The 14,476-nt window shown below is 44.0% G+C and overlaps 1 protein-coding gene across 1 annotated transcript in view; it reads right to left on the bottom strand.

The window, feature by feature from the left end:
* Positions 1-14,476, bottom strand: part of LOC117521177 (phosphatidylinositol 3-kinase regulatory subunit beta-like) — a 152,016-nt gene that overhangs the window by 119,726 nt on the left and 17,814 nt on the right.

Here is a 14,476-nt window from a genome sequence, read left to right on the forward strand (position 1 = left end):
AGCCTTGCTCCCAGGCACACCATATAAACAAAAAATGAATCCCTTAAAGACAAACTGGAGTATGAATGATGGGGAAATGACCGAACCCTTCAGTGCGTGAAGTAAATTTGTTAACAAATCAAAATTTTGCTTCAGCAGGTCTACTAACACCAAGTACATGTTTATGTTGGAAACTCCTGCAGATGAAAACAGGCCCGTTCTTTTATGAATTACAAGGGGGGAAACAAAAAAACAACTGGCTATGCATGTTTACTTCCTCCATAGCGTCCAGAACATAGACATTATAAAGAGTAAATGCCGCACTGGGTGCTGGGGCGCAAGAAATGCAGCCGCCATCTTGGACAGGTCATCGAAGTGATTCCATCACAAGGCACAGTGAAGCTTTGATTTTATGTTCTTGTTTATTTTTACTTTTTTTTTTTATCATTCTATAATAAAGTTGTTTTGTTCTTTGTTATTTTCTCTGTTCTGTAAAGTGTCTTTTAGCACTGTGTAAGGAGCTACATAAATATAACTTTGCATTAATATTATTAGTAGTATTATAATAAGGTGCTGAGAGCTGCAGAGAGCTCTGTGTACAGTTCTCTTTTATGGCTTTTAGCTGGAAAACTTTCACAAGCAAATTTGTACATGTGTAAATATGGTTTGAGGCGGGATGTCATGTTCTTGTGTTAATTTGACAATTTACATTTACATTGCATTTTATTCTCTCTCTGCTTTGTACAGACTTGGAACGCTCTCTTTCGCTGTCTGACCTGATATGAAGTATACTGATACTCTATGTGATTTATACATATTATCAATTTCAGATATACAACATTTATATATATATATATATATATATATATATATATATATATATATATATATGTTCTCCACTCAGACTGCAATAGCCAATCACAGATTAGCCTTTCTGTCCATCATTTACCTGTATTTTGGCATGCTTGGCGCCAGAAAGTTATGTTGGATCTAAAGGGATCCAAAAAGGCTAGGACCAAAAGTTATCTTGGATCGGTTCCCACTGACCAATAACGTTAGAGCTTACTGCCAACAGCTAGCCAATCAGAGCACGGCATACAATTATTCATGAGATGACATCACTATTGACGTAGCAGAGGTCAGGAACTTGCTGACAGACGCTGGTTGAAAAAATGCAACAAACATGTCAACAACAGCAGAAAATCGTCTGCCAGTGAGGTTTGCTGAGTTCACAGAGGAGGAACTGGTGGAAATATTGAACTCCAAGGATGCCAAAAACACTAAGAATGTAGACAAGCACGCTACTGGCATTTTAGAAGCATTCATATGCTGTTCACAACAAAATTAATTGATCTAATTTACTTGACTCTTTGTTGTTTGCTTAATTTGGGAGGGGGGTGGAGAACATAACAATTGATGGATGGCAAGTTGTCCAACATAGAGAAATATTGGATGAAGAAAAGTTATATTGTTATATATTATATATTCATCCAATATTTCTCTATGTTGGACTCATTACCATCAATTATTTGTATATATATATATATATATATATATATATATATATATATATATAGATAGATAGATAGATAGATAGATAGATAGATAGATAGATAGATAGATAGATAGATACTCTGATTTATATATATTTTCATTTTCTCTGATATATAACTTATATCTGTTGTTGTGTTTTATACAGAAATGTAATATATTAATTAGTCAGTATTTTGTTTCTATATATATATATAAATGTTTATATATAGCCTAATCATATATTGTCTCTTCAAATTATTAAAATAGTGTTTGCAAAATGCCTGTCTACAGTTTAGGCTATATCAGAATATTCTATTACTGTTAATCCCACTATGAATATTAAAATACGACAAACCATTTGTCCTGTTTCATAGCTCCATGTACAACCCCTGGCAATAATTATGGAATCACCGGCCTCGGAGGATGTTCATTCAGTTGTTTAATTTTGTAGAAAAAAGCAGCTCACAGACATGACACAAAACTAAAGTCATTTCAAATGGCAGCTTTCTGGCTTTAAGAAACACTATAAGAAATCAAGGAAAAAAATTGTGGCAGTCAGTAACGGTTACTTTTTTAGACCAAGCAGAGGGAAAAAAATATGGAATCACTCAATTCTGAGGAATAAATTATGGAATCACCCTGTAAATTTTCATCCCCAAAACTAACACCTGCATCAAATCAGATCTGCTCATTAGTCTGCATTTAAAAAGGAGTGATCACACCTTGGAGAGCTGTTGCACCAAGTGGACTGACATGAATCATGGCTCCAACACGAGAGATATCAATTGAAACAAAGGAGAGGATTATCAAACTCTTAAAAGAGGGTAAATCATCATGCAATGTTGCAAAAGATGTTGGTTGTTCACAGTCAGCTGTGTCTAAACTCTGGACCAAATACAAACAATATGGGAAGGTTGTTAAAGGCAAACATACTGGTAGACCAAGGAAGACATCAAAGCGTCAAGACAGAAAACTTAAAGCAATATGTCTCAAAAATCGAAAATGCACAACAAAACAAATGAGGAACGAATGGGAGGAAACTGGAGCCAACGTCTGTGACCGAACTGTAAGAAACCACCTAAAGGAAATGGGATTTACATACAGAAAAGCTAAACAAAAGCCATCACTAACACCTAAACAGAAAAAAACAAGGTTACAATGGGCTAAGGAAAAGCAATTGTGGACTGTGGATGACTGGATGAAAGTCATATTCAGTGATGAATCTCGAATCTGCATTGGGCAAGGTGATGATGCTGGAACTTTTGTTTGGTGCCGTTCCAATGAGATTTATAAAGATGACTGCCTGAAGAGGACATGTAAATTTCCACAGTCATTGATGATATGGGGCTGCATGTCAGGTAAAGGCACTGGGGAGATGGCTGTCATTACATCATCAATAAATGCACAAGTTTACATTGATATTTTGGACACTTTTGTTATCCCATCAATTGAAAGGATGTTTGGGGATGATGAAATAATTTTTCAAGATGATAATGCATCTCGCCATAGAGCGAAAACTGTGAAAACATTCCTTGCAAAAAGACACATAGTCTCAATGTCATGGCCTGCAAATAGTCCGGATCTTAATCCAATTGAAAATCTTTGGTGGAAGTTGAAGAAAATGGTCCATGACAAGGCTCCAACCTGCAAAGCTGATCTGGCAACAGCAATCAGAGAACGTTGGAGCCAGATTGATGAAGAGTACTGTTTGTCACTCATTAAGTCCATGCCTCAGAGACTGCAAGCTGTTATAAAAGCCAGAGGTGGTGCAACAAAATACTAGTGATGTGTTGGAGCGTTCTTTTGTTTTTCATGATTCCATAATTTTTTCCTCAGAATTGATTCCATATTTTTTTCCCTCTGCTTGGTCTAAAAAAGTAACCGTTACTGACTGCCACAATTTTTTTTCCTGATTTCTTATAGTGTTTCTTAAAGCCAGAAAGTTGCCATTTGAAATGACTTTAGTTTTGTGTCATGTCTGTGATCTGCTTTTTTTCTACAAAATTAAACAACTGAATGAACATCCTCCGAGGCCGGTGATTCCATAATTTTTGCCATGGGTTGTATGACATTTGCAGAAAAAAAATGTGTGAAAATCAGTTTATTATTCAGACAGTTACGATGGATTCAATGCGTGAACACTTCATTGTGCTGCCAAACAGCACTGAGTGGAGCGGGTCAGATGCCTGGTCTAAGATGGCGGCCCTACAGCTCGTCAGCACCAATAGGTGGTAGCGGTCGATGCAGCGTCTACTCTTTATAATGTCTGTGGTCCATAAAAGCGCAGCAAGTAGCTATATTCTCTGCAACAAATCTTTTACAAACATTATTTTCAAAAATCATTGTTATTACTTCAGCCAGCTGACGACACGTTTTACAAAAAGAGTATTTTAGTGTATTATAACATCACAAAGTTAAGAGTGTAAAAAAGATAGAGGTCTGGCTGCTTCCCTTTCAAAAATCCTGACTTTTGCTGAGCGGTGCGCTTGCACAGGAGGACTAGAGTATTTATCCTGATAGCGCAACATAAATCAGATTATTATTATTATTTCCCTCTCATTAGATGCTGGAGACATCTTTTTGAAAAACAATTTGAAGCTCTCAACTCTGGTCTGCTTTGTTTTATCTTTTCTTTTTAAATTACTTTTTATGACACTGACAAAGGCTGTTTTTTATTAAAAAATATTATGTAACCATTGGACTCCTGCATTCAAGAATACATTCAAAAGTTCTTTGTTTTCCTTGTTTAATACACACACACACACACACACACACACACACACACACACACACACACACACACACACACACACACACACACACACACATATATATATTTAAAAAAGCAGTTATACTTCTCTCCCCTTTTTTCCTGACCCAAAAACTACACATATTCTACACATTTGAGAGCTGTCAAAAAAAATGCCCCCCCCCCCCCAAAAAAAACAAATTTTTGTGCCGATATGTACAGAAGAGATACACATTAAAGTGTGAAGCGGGCCACACAGGCAGGCTGAAACAATGCCAAACCTGTACAGGAGAGTCCAGTAAGTAAATGGATTAGCCTTCATTATTCAGCACAGCATCTGGTTAGCTATGCTGCCAAAGAGGTAAGGCTTATGACGTGTTTTAGGCATAGATTAAAGGGTCATCTAGAGGTCACTGCCAAATGTGAGAGCCCTATTAAAACTCCAAAGGCAGGTGCTAAGAAAAATACACCAACTGCCACCCAGTTGCCATTGGGTACATAAATAAATGTACACATTTGTGCTTGAACAAAAAACACAAAGCTCATTGAAAGTTTCATTCAGAAAAAAAGGACGTGATGTCAAGGAGTTTCCAGAAGCCAAAGGTGACAGACATCTTGAAATAATCTGATTTGCCTGATCATTAATCCAAACTCCAATGATGACATACATACAGTATTGGTTCCCAAACTGTGGGAACTAGGGATGTCTCAACCAAGTTTTTTTTTGTCTATGATCTCAATCTGAAAAGTCTCAGTCCAATATTCACATTTTCCAAGACATGACATTTGCACAGAGCAAACTGCAAACATAGTAAAGTCAATCCAGTGTCCAGATACCCCAGTCAGGTTTTTCTTTGCCCCATCCCAACAGAGTAATTTAACACAGAGTATCTGCCGATACCACTTACTACTATTTTTTTCAGGAAGCAGCATTTTTGAGTAGAAGTTGGTATCCACATTTGGATGGAATAAACTCTCCTGAATCTCTGAAACATGGACACCAAGCTCAAATTTAAAAGCTTTCATTGGAAAAACATACTTAGAAATGTATCCAAATAGGCAAAATTTCATAGTATTTCAGTGTTTCAGCCAATGTCCCTTGCTAATGATGTTGCCCAGCATGTGCAATGTGATCCTATTTTGCTGTCTGTTTTAAATATTGTTGAATAATGTTACCACATATCAAGTTTAACATGTTTAAGAAAAATATGAACACGTGTTTGAAAGACAGTACATTGTCTTTTGGTCTGATGTTCATGTGTTGGTCATGATTCAGTTCAGATCAGTTATAACTTAATGAAATGGCATAGAACATGTAGATGTGAAAAATTAAAAAGTTCACTGCGTTTACTCAACATTTTAAGAGCAATATGATTTTTTTTGTCATGTAATATGATTTTTTTGACCAAGCTGCCCAGGTCGGTACGGCACACAATTTTGTGCATTTCCACATCTAGATTTAGGAACGGGACCAAAATAATCGAGACATAACATACCATTTTTTCAGCACTCTTCAACTAAAGTCCCAAAATTATGGACCGGTTACAAGCTCAGCAGCAAAAGTGAAAGCTGCAGTTCTCATGTGAACAGTTCAGACTGTTTCAAATATTAAAACCATTCACACACTGAGTACAAAGTCTTAAATTAGATGAGGTGTTGGAGAGTGTGCCCAAGCATGAAAGAATGGTAGATGAGGTGTTGGAGAGTGTGCCCAAGCATGAAAGAATGGTGACAGGAGCAGACTTCAAGGGCCATGTTGACGAAGGGAACAGAGGAGATGAGGACGTAATTGGTAGTTATGGTATCAAGGATAGGAATTTGGAAGGACAGATGGTAGTTGATTTTGCAAAAAGGATGAAAATGGCTGTCGTGGATACCTACTTTAAGAAAGCGAGGAACACAGGAGGGAGGAAGGTACACACAGGTGGACTACATTCTTTGCAGTAGATGCAAGCTAAAAGAAATCAGAGACTGTAAGGTGGTGGCAGGAGAGTGCAGCTAGACAGCCTAGGATGGTGGTTTGTAGGATGACTTTAGAGGTAAGGAAGATGAAGAGAGTCAGAGCTTAACAAAGGATCAAATGGTGGAAACTGAAGGAGGAAGAATGTTGTGTGAAATTCAGTGAGCAGGTGAGAGATGTACTGGATGGAGGTGAAGCAATGTTGGACAACTGGAAAAGAACTGCAGATGTGGTGAGGGAGACAGCTAGGAAGGTAATGAGTGTGACATCTAGACAGTGGAAGGAAGACAAGGAGACTTTGTTGTTGTGAAAGTGTAGTGACACAGACCCACAACAGGGGGCGCAAATGAACGGTCAATAGATGAGCCAAAAAGTAACAATTTAATGTTGTGAAGGTGCACAACGAATATACAGACAATCTCAGTATCTGATAACAGTCAATCCACAAAGGTGACGTGTGGGCAGGCTCGAGGATAGAAGACGTCTGTCCTGAGAAGAGCCGGAACCACACGATTTCCGCCGCCACCGAACCTGGTGAATACTGGAGCCGCCAAGTCCCGAATTCCCAGGTGATCACCGTCCCCGACTGTCGGATCTGGTACTGCTGGCGAAGAGCAAAGACAGTCAAGTGTGGGTGTGTGTACCCCCCGTAACAACAACGGTGGGAATGCCACCTCCACCTCTAACACACACTCGTGCAGCGTCTGTGTAACCACTTATCTGACGGGAAGTAGGACGAAACAGTCGCGACCCACGCCGGTCCTCTGGTTAGACAGCTGCAACAAAATAGCTCTTGGAATCAATCAATATAGGCAGAGAAAGTTACCTCCATAGAAGTACGATATCTCGGCGATGAGGTGGAGATGACGTCTGGGTTTTATGGAGTGAGATGATGAAGAATGAGTGACAGCTGTCAGGAAATAATGAGTGACAGCTGTCACTCCCGGCTGTGTCCGTGGCGGCAGCGCCCTCTCGTGCCTGAAGCCCGCACTTCAGGCAGGGCGCCCTCTGGTGGTGGGCCAGCAGTACCTCCTCTTCTGGCAGCCCACACAACAGGACCCCCCCCCTCAACGGGCGACTCCTGGCGCCCGACCAGGCTTATCGGGGTGTCGACGGTAGAAATCGGCCAGGAGGGCCAGATCCAAGATGAAGCTCCTCTTCACCCAGGAGCGTTCTTCGGGGCCATACCCCTCCCAGTCCACCAGATATTGGAACCCCCGGCCCATTCGACGGACGTCCAGGAGCCGGCGCACTGTCCAAGCCGGCTCCCCGTCAATGATCCGGGCAGGAGGCGGCGCCGGACCGGGAGCACAGAGGGGTGAGGTGTGGTACGGTTTGATCCTTGACACATGAAAGACTGGGTGGATCCGCAGTGAAGCTCCAACTCCCGGCTTCACTGCGGACTGAGGATTTTGAGGATTCTGTATGGTCCAATATACCTGTCCTTGAGTTTCGGGGAGTCCACCTGGAGGGGGATGTCCTTCATGGATAGCCACACCTCCTGCCCGGGCCGGTAAGCAGGGGCCGGGGATCGCCGGCGGTCCGCATGGGTCTTCGCCCTCGTCCGGGCCTTCAACAAGGCAGAACGGGCGGAGCGCCACACCCGACGGCACTTCCGCAGGTGGGCCTGGACCGAGGGCACACCGACCTCTCCCTCCACCATGGGAAACAATGGGGGCTGATACCCCAAACACACCTCAAACGGGGAGAGGCCGGTGGCAGAGGACACCTGGCGGTTATGCGCATACTCGATCCAGGCCAGATGTTCACTCCAGGCCGTCGGGTGTGCGGACGTCACACAGCGCAGGGCTTGCTCCAATTCCTGATTGGCCCGTTCTGCCTGTCCATTGGTCTGCGGGTGATACCCGGACGGGAGGCTCACAGTGGCCCCCAGTTCCCGGCAGAAGCTCCTCCAGACGTGTGAGGAGAACTGGGGACCACGATCAGTGACGATATCAGTAGGTATCCCATGCAGATGGACGACGTGGTGGACCAGGAGGTCTGCTGTCTCCTGGGCTGTTGGGAGCTTCGGGAGGGCCACAAAGTGGGCCGCCTTGGAGAATCGGTCCACTATCGTGAAGATGGTGGTGTTGCCCTGGGACGGCGGGAGGCCCGTGACGAAATCCAGGCCGATATGGGACCAGGGGCGATGAGGCACAGGAAGCGGCTGGAGAAGTCCTTGGGACATTTTGTGGTCTGCCTTGCCCCTGGCACAGGTGGTGCAGGCCTGGATGTACTCCCGGACGTCGGCCTCCATAGACGCCCACCAGAAGCGCTGCCAGACAACTGCCACGGTCCTTCGCACCCCTGGATGACAGGAGAGCTTGGAACCGTGACAGAAGTCCAAGACTGCAGCTCTGGCCTCTGGTGGGACGTAGAGACGGTTCTTCGGACCAGTTCCGGGGTCCGGGCTCCGTGCCAGGGCCTCCCGGACGATCTTCTCCACGTCCCAGGTGAGGGTGGCCACGATAGTGGACTCAGGCAGGATGGGCTCCGGTGGATCCGACAGTGCAGTTTTGACCTCCTCTTCGTGTACCCGGGACAAGGCATCCGACCTCTGGTTCTTGGTCCCGGGGCGATAGGTGATCCGGAAGTCAAAACGCCCGAAGAACAGTGACCAGCGGGCTTGCCTGGGGTTCAGCCGCTTGGCGGTCCTGATATACTCCAGGTTCCGATGGTCAGTGAAAACTGTGAACGGCACAGACACTCCCTCCAACAGGTGTCTCCACTCCTCAAGAGCCTCTTTCACCGCAAGGAGTTCTCGATTGCCGACGTCATAGTTCCGTTCAGCCAGGGTCAACCTGCGAGAAAAGTAGGCACACGGGTGAAGAACCTTATCGGTCTCTCCGCTCTGGGATAGCACGGTTCCTATCCCTGAGTCAGAGGTGTCCACTTCAACCACGAACTGGCGGCTAGGGTCGGGCTGCACCAAAACTGGCGCAGTAGAGAACCGTCGTTTCAACTCCTTGAACGCGGCTTCGCACCGATCCAACCAGGTGAAGGGGACTTTTGGAGAGGTCAGGGCTGTCAGGGGGCTAACTACCTGACTGTAGCCCTTAATGAACCTCCTATAGAAATTAGCGAAGCCGAGGAACTGTTGCAGCTTCCTACGGCTTGTTGGTTGGGGAAGGGTGAGTGCCAGATCCTTGCTGAAGACGTCAGCAAGATCGTGGTACTCAACCGGCACTGCCGTCAGATTGGGAGGGACTTTAGCATGTAAACCGGGAGGAACCGAGGATCCTAAACACACCCGATGGCAGGTTTCGCTCCACTGAACCACCACCGCAGACGGCCAATCAATCCGGGGATTGTGCTTCAACATCCATGGGAAGCCCAAAATCACGCGGGACGTAGAAGGAGTTACAAAAAACTCAATCTCCTCCCGATGGTTTCCAGACACCACCAGAGTTACTGGTTGTGTCTTGTGTGTGATTAAAGGGAGGAGGGTGCCATCTAGTGCCCGCACCTGCAATGGCAAAGGAAGCACCACCAGAGGGAGCCCTACCTCCCTTGCCCATCTGCTGTCTAGCAAATTCCCTTCTGACCCCGTGTCCACCAGCGCTGGGGCTTGAAGGGTTAAATCCCCGCTCAGGATTGTAACTGGGAGTCGTGTGGCAATCTGTGTGTGTCCCACGTGAATGTTATGACCCCCCCTTAGCCCAGTCTCTAAGGGCGGTTGTTGTCGTTGTGGCCGTTTGGGGCAGTTTTTCTGTATGTGCTCCTTTAAGCTGCAGAGAAAACACTCCCCGCGGACCAGCCTCCTCATTTTGGCCCTGTGCGTTTCCCTAACAACGTCAGCAGGGGGAGCTGTTGCCCCACGGAGCGCTGCGGCTGTGGAGCGTGGGGAGGGCGGCCCCTTTTCGAACCCGGAAGGGAGAGGGACGGCGCGTATCCGGCCACGTCCTTCGCCTCGCTCCCGACGGCGTTCCTCCTACCGATTGTCTAACCGTATAACAAGATCGATAAGCCCATCTAAATCCCGCGGTTCTTCCTTAGCTACCAGATGCTCCTTCAGGACCGATGACAGTCCAATTATGAAGGCGGCGCGGAGCGCAACGTTATTCCAGCCGGACCTCGCAGCAGCGATGCAGAAGTCGACTGCATATTCGGCTGCGAACCGGCGCCCCTGTCGCATTGACAGCAGCACTGTTGAAGCGGTCTCTCCTCTGTTAGGGTGATCAAACACTGTTCTGAACTCCCCCACGAACCCAGTGTATGCTGATAACAACCGTGAGTTCTGTTCCCAGAGCGCCGTAGCCCAGGCGCGTGCCTTACCCCGAAGCAAGTTAATAACATAAGCCACCTTGCTGGCGTCAGACGCGTACATCACGGGTCGTTGTGCAAAGACGAGCGAACACTGCATCAGAAAGTCCGCGCACGTCTCCACACAACCCCCGTACGGCTCTGGGGGACTTATGTATGCTTCAGGGGATGGTGGGGGGGTTCGTTGAACGACCAGTGGAATATTAATATCCGGCACCGGGTCGGTAGGAGGAGGAGCCGCAGCAGTGCTCTGATCGCGCGCTTCCACCTGTGCGGTGAGAGCCTCCATCCTGCGATTAAGGATGACGTTTTGCTCGGACATCAAATCCAGCCGAGCGGTAAAGGCGGTGAGGATTTGCTGCAACTCACCGAGCACGCCTCCTGCAGACGCCTGTGCACCCTGCTCTTCCATTGGCTGTCCAACAGATGGGTGACGCCCCTCGGGATCCATGACGCTGGCCGAGATATCCTGTTGTGAAAGTGTAGTGACACGGACCCACAACAGGGGGCGCAAATGAACGGTCAATAGATGAGCCAAAAAGTAACAATTTAATGTTGTGAAGGTGCACAACGAATACACAGACAATCTCAGTATCTGATAACAGTCAATCCACAAAGGTGACATGTGGGCAGGCTCGAAGATAGAAGACGTCTGTCCTGAGAAGAGCCGGACCACACGATTTCCGCCGCCACCGAACCTGGTGAATACTGGAGCCGCCAAGTCCCGAATTCCCAGGTGATCACCGTCCCCGACTGTCGGATCTGGTACTGCTGGCGAAGAACAAAGACAGTCAAGTGTGGGTGTGTGTACACCCCGTAACAACAACGGTGGGAATGCCACCTCCACCTCTAACACACACTCGTGCAGCGTCTGTGTAACCACTTATCTGACGGGAAGTAGGACGAAACAGTCGCGACCCACGCCGGTCCTCTGGTTAGACAGCTGCAACAAAATAGCTCTTGGAATCAATCAATATAGGCAGAGAAAGTTACCTCCATAGAAGTACGATATCTCGGCGATGAGGTGGAGATGATGTCTGGGTTTTATGGAGTGAGATGATGAAGAATGAGTGACAGCTGTCAGGAAATAATGAGTGACAGCTGTCACTCCCGGCTGTGTCCGTGGCGGCAGCGCCCTCTCGTGCCTGAAGCCCGCACTTCAGGCAGGGCGCCCTCTGGTGGTGGGCCAGCAGTACCTCCTCTTCTGGCGGCCCACACAACATTTGTGGTGGAATGAAGATGCCCATGAAAGAATAAGCAGAAAGAGGGTGGCGAAAACATTTTGGGATAGTCGGAGAGATGAAGAGAGTAGACAGGAGTACAAGGAGATGCGGCATAAGGTGAAAAGAGAAGTAAATTTTGTTCCACAACAACAAAATTAACTTATTTTAAAAATTGAAAGAGTCACAACGCTTCATTCATTCACGCCAGCGTTTACCACAGCCATACCTCGACTCTTCAGCATTCTGCAAGCAATGAAAATAAATCCCATGATCCACCAAGTCAAAAATTCAATTCAATTCAATTTAAAATAATGTTAAATTACTCTGTTTGGCCTTCGTGTAGCCAAGCTCATAGGGAGGCATGTACGTATTGTATTGCCATAAAGCAGTTCCTCTTTCTTTCGAAACCCAAGACTCTCTTTCAAAGGACATGTTTCAAGTTTCAAGTTTATTCAGTTCAAGGAAAACAGAACTTAGCAACAAAATGAAAACAAAATAAATACAACTGATTTCTCAGCCAGACAACCCAACCGAAAGGGTATACATAGAAGCAAAGCTTATATACACCTACCACCTTTTACATCAGCAACTTATCGCGACAAAACAAAAAGTGAGAAGAACAGCAAAACACAGATATCTTAAAATGATCAATATTGTCAAATTCATCATATACACACATCACATTTTATATATATATATATATTTATATATATATATACATACATACACACACACACACACACACACACACACACACACACACACACACACACACACACACACACACACACACACACACACACACACACACACACACACACACAAAATCAGTAACATAATTGTCCATACTTTAAAAGCTGTATAGTCATTCAACATGAATTGTATTTTCAGAGAATTTAGACAATTTTCACATATTCAGAAAACATCAGTTCCTTATATTGTTGTTTAAACTGATTGACATTTGGACAACGCTTGAGTTCCTTCGTCAGATTATTCCATATTTTTGGGCCACGAGAAGAAACACAGAAACCTTTCCTAGTTGTCCGAGCGACAGCAATTTTAAAATGATACAAGATGATTACCCCTTGTATATTTAACTGAATTTGTATATCTTTATTGTAATTCCCAAATAAAATTATTTTAGTTTTAGACAAATTTAGTCATAATTTATTAATATCAAACCATCTCTTTAACTTTATCATTCCAGTATGTAAATCAGACAATAATTTCTTCAAATTTTCTCCTGAATAAAACAGGGTTGTATCATCTGCAAACAGAACTACCTTAAACAGATCCGAAACTTTAATGTACAAAATAAGTAATTTTGGTCCCAAAACAGAATCCTAAGAAAGCCCACAAACGATGTCCAGATATGAAGACTACTGATCTCTTCTACTGAATCGACATGGGTCGGTGCCCCTAAAATTGCAAGCCTGGTTTTCTACTATGAGACGTTTGGTGGGGGAATAGCCCCAATTCTCCCCAAAACAAGTCATTTACCCATTACAGTTACTCCTAAACTGTAAAATTAAGGTAAAAATGCTGCATGATTCCTCTTTAATGTTGTATGCTAATGGTTTATGCACTTTTAGCAGCTGTTGGTAGCTGCATCCATTACGTAGGTCCACTTAAAGTACAAGTCTCACCAAAGTAAATCATTTGGATAACTGCTGCACCACACACACACTGACATGCTAATGTTAGCACGTTAACATCGAGTTGTAAAACGTGATGATTTCAAGACATGAGTGATTAAATCCTTCATAAACCATGCTTCTAATCACTGTGTTCACTCAGGCTGTCAGCCATGGTGTGAAAATGAAATTTAATGAAACTTTCTGAAGGTTAATTGTGCTAAAACAGCATTTTCCATAATATATTTGTAGTTCCTGGCAAATTACAACGCAGTGTGACGCAGTTTGTCTGATATCAAATAAGTGAGTTTCCGGTTGATTACCTCGCTAAAATATGCAGTTAAAATAAAGAATGTGACCACTTTATCACAAGAAATGCACTTGTCTGAGTCAGACAACATCACAGAACACCTTGTTGTCCGAACAGCTGTCCCGGTCAATCAGACAACTGTTAATACTGAACAGGTGTGTAGGCCTAAGTTTCTCCCCGCAGTTAACACATTAGGAATCAATAAGGGAATCAACAAACAATGGAACCCATTAGCAGAGTTGATAGTTCATAAAATATAACAATTCCCATCCCTGCTACAACAACAGCAAAAAGGCAGAAAGATTCAGATGGAGCCTTAATGCACAGACAGAATGACAATTACGACAGTAAAATACATTAAAATGGCCCATTTCTGTGACCATTTTCTCTAAAATGACCAAGACTGAATAAATATCACATTTGAGAAGACTAGGGAATGACTGTTTATTAATTTCCAAAGGAAAAAAGTCTGATAGCAACATAAAACTGTAAAAATCAACAAATTCTCACATTTCACAACTTCGAAAAAGTTGGAATTTTACTTGTATGTAACACAAATGATAAATTAATAATCAAAATATTGATCCGCAATATCACGACATTCATTAATGCTTATTAAGTTTGCATGACATCATTTTTGTATAACAATTGCTCAATTTAGTAAATGAACTAGATGAATTTAAGAACTTCATATGCAAAAAAAAAAAACTCTCAACCACCTGCAACCACACATTTATTACCACAACAATAAAATGAATCAAAGGGACACTCGTAAAGTTGTAATGGCATGTGTCCAAAATATAGTAACAAGAGGCCCATTTTGTA

The sequence above is a fragment of the Thalassophryne amazonica genome, chromosome 12 (genome assembly GCF_902500255.1).
Source record: "Thalassophryne amazonica chromosome 12, fThaAma1.1, whole genome shotgun sequence".
Lineage (NCBI taxonomy): Eukaryota > Metazoa > Chordata > Actinopteri > Batrachoidiformes > Batrachoididae > Thalassophryne > Thalassophryne amazonica.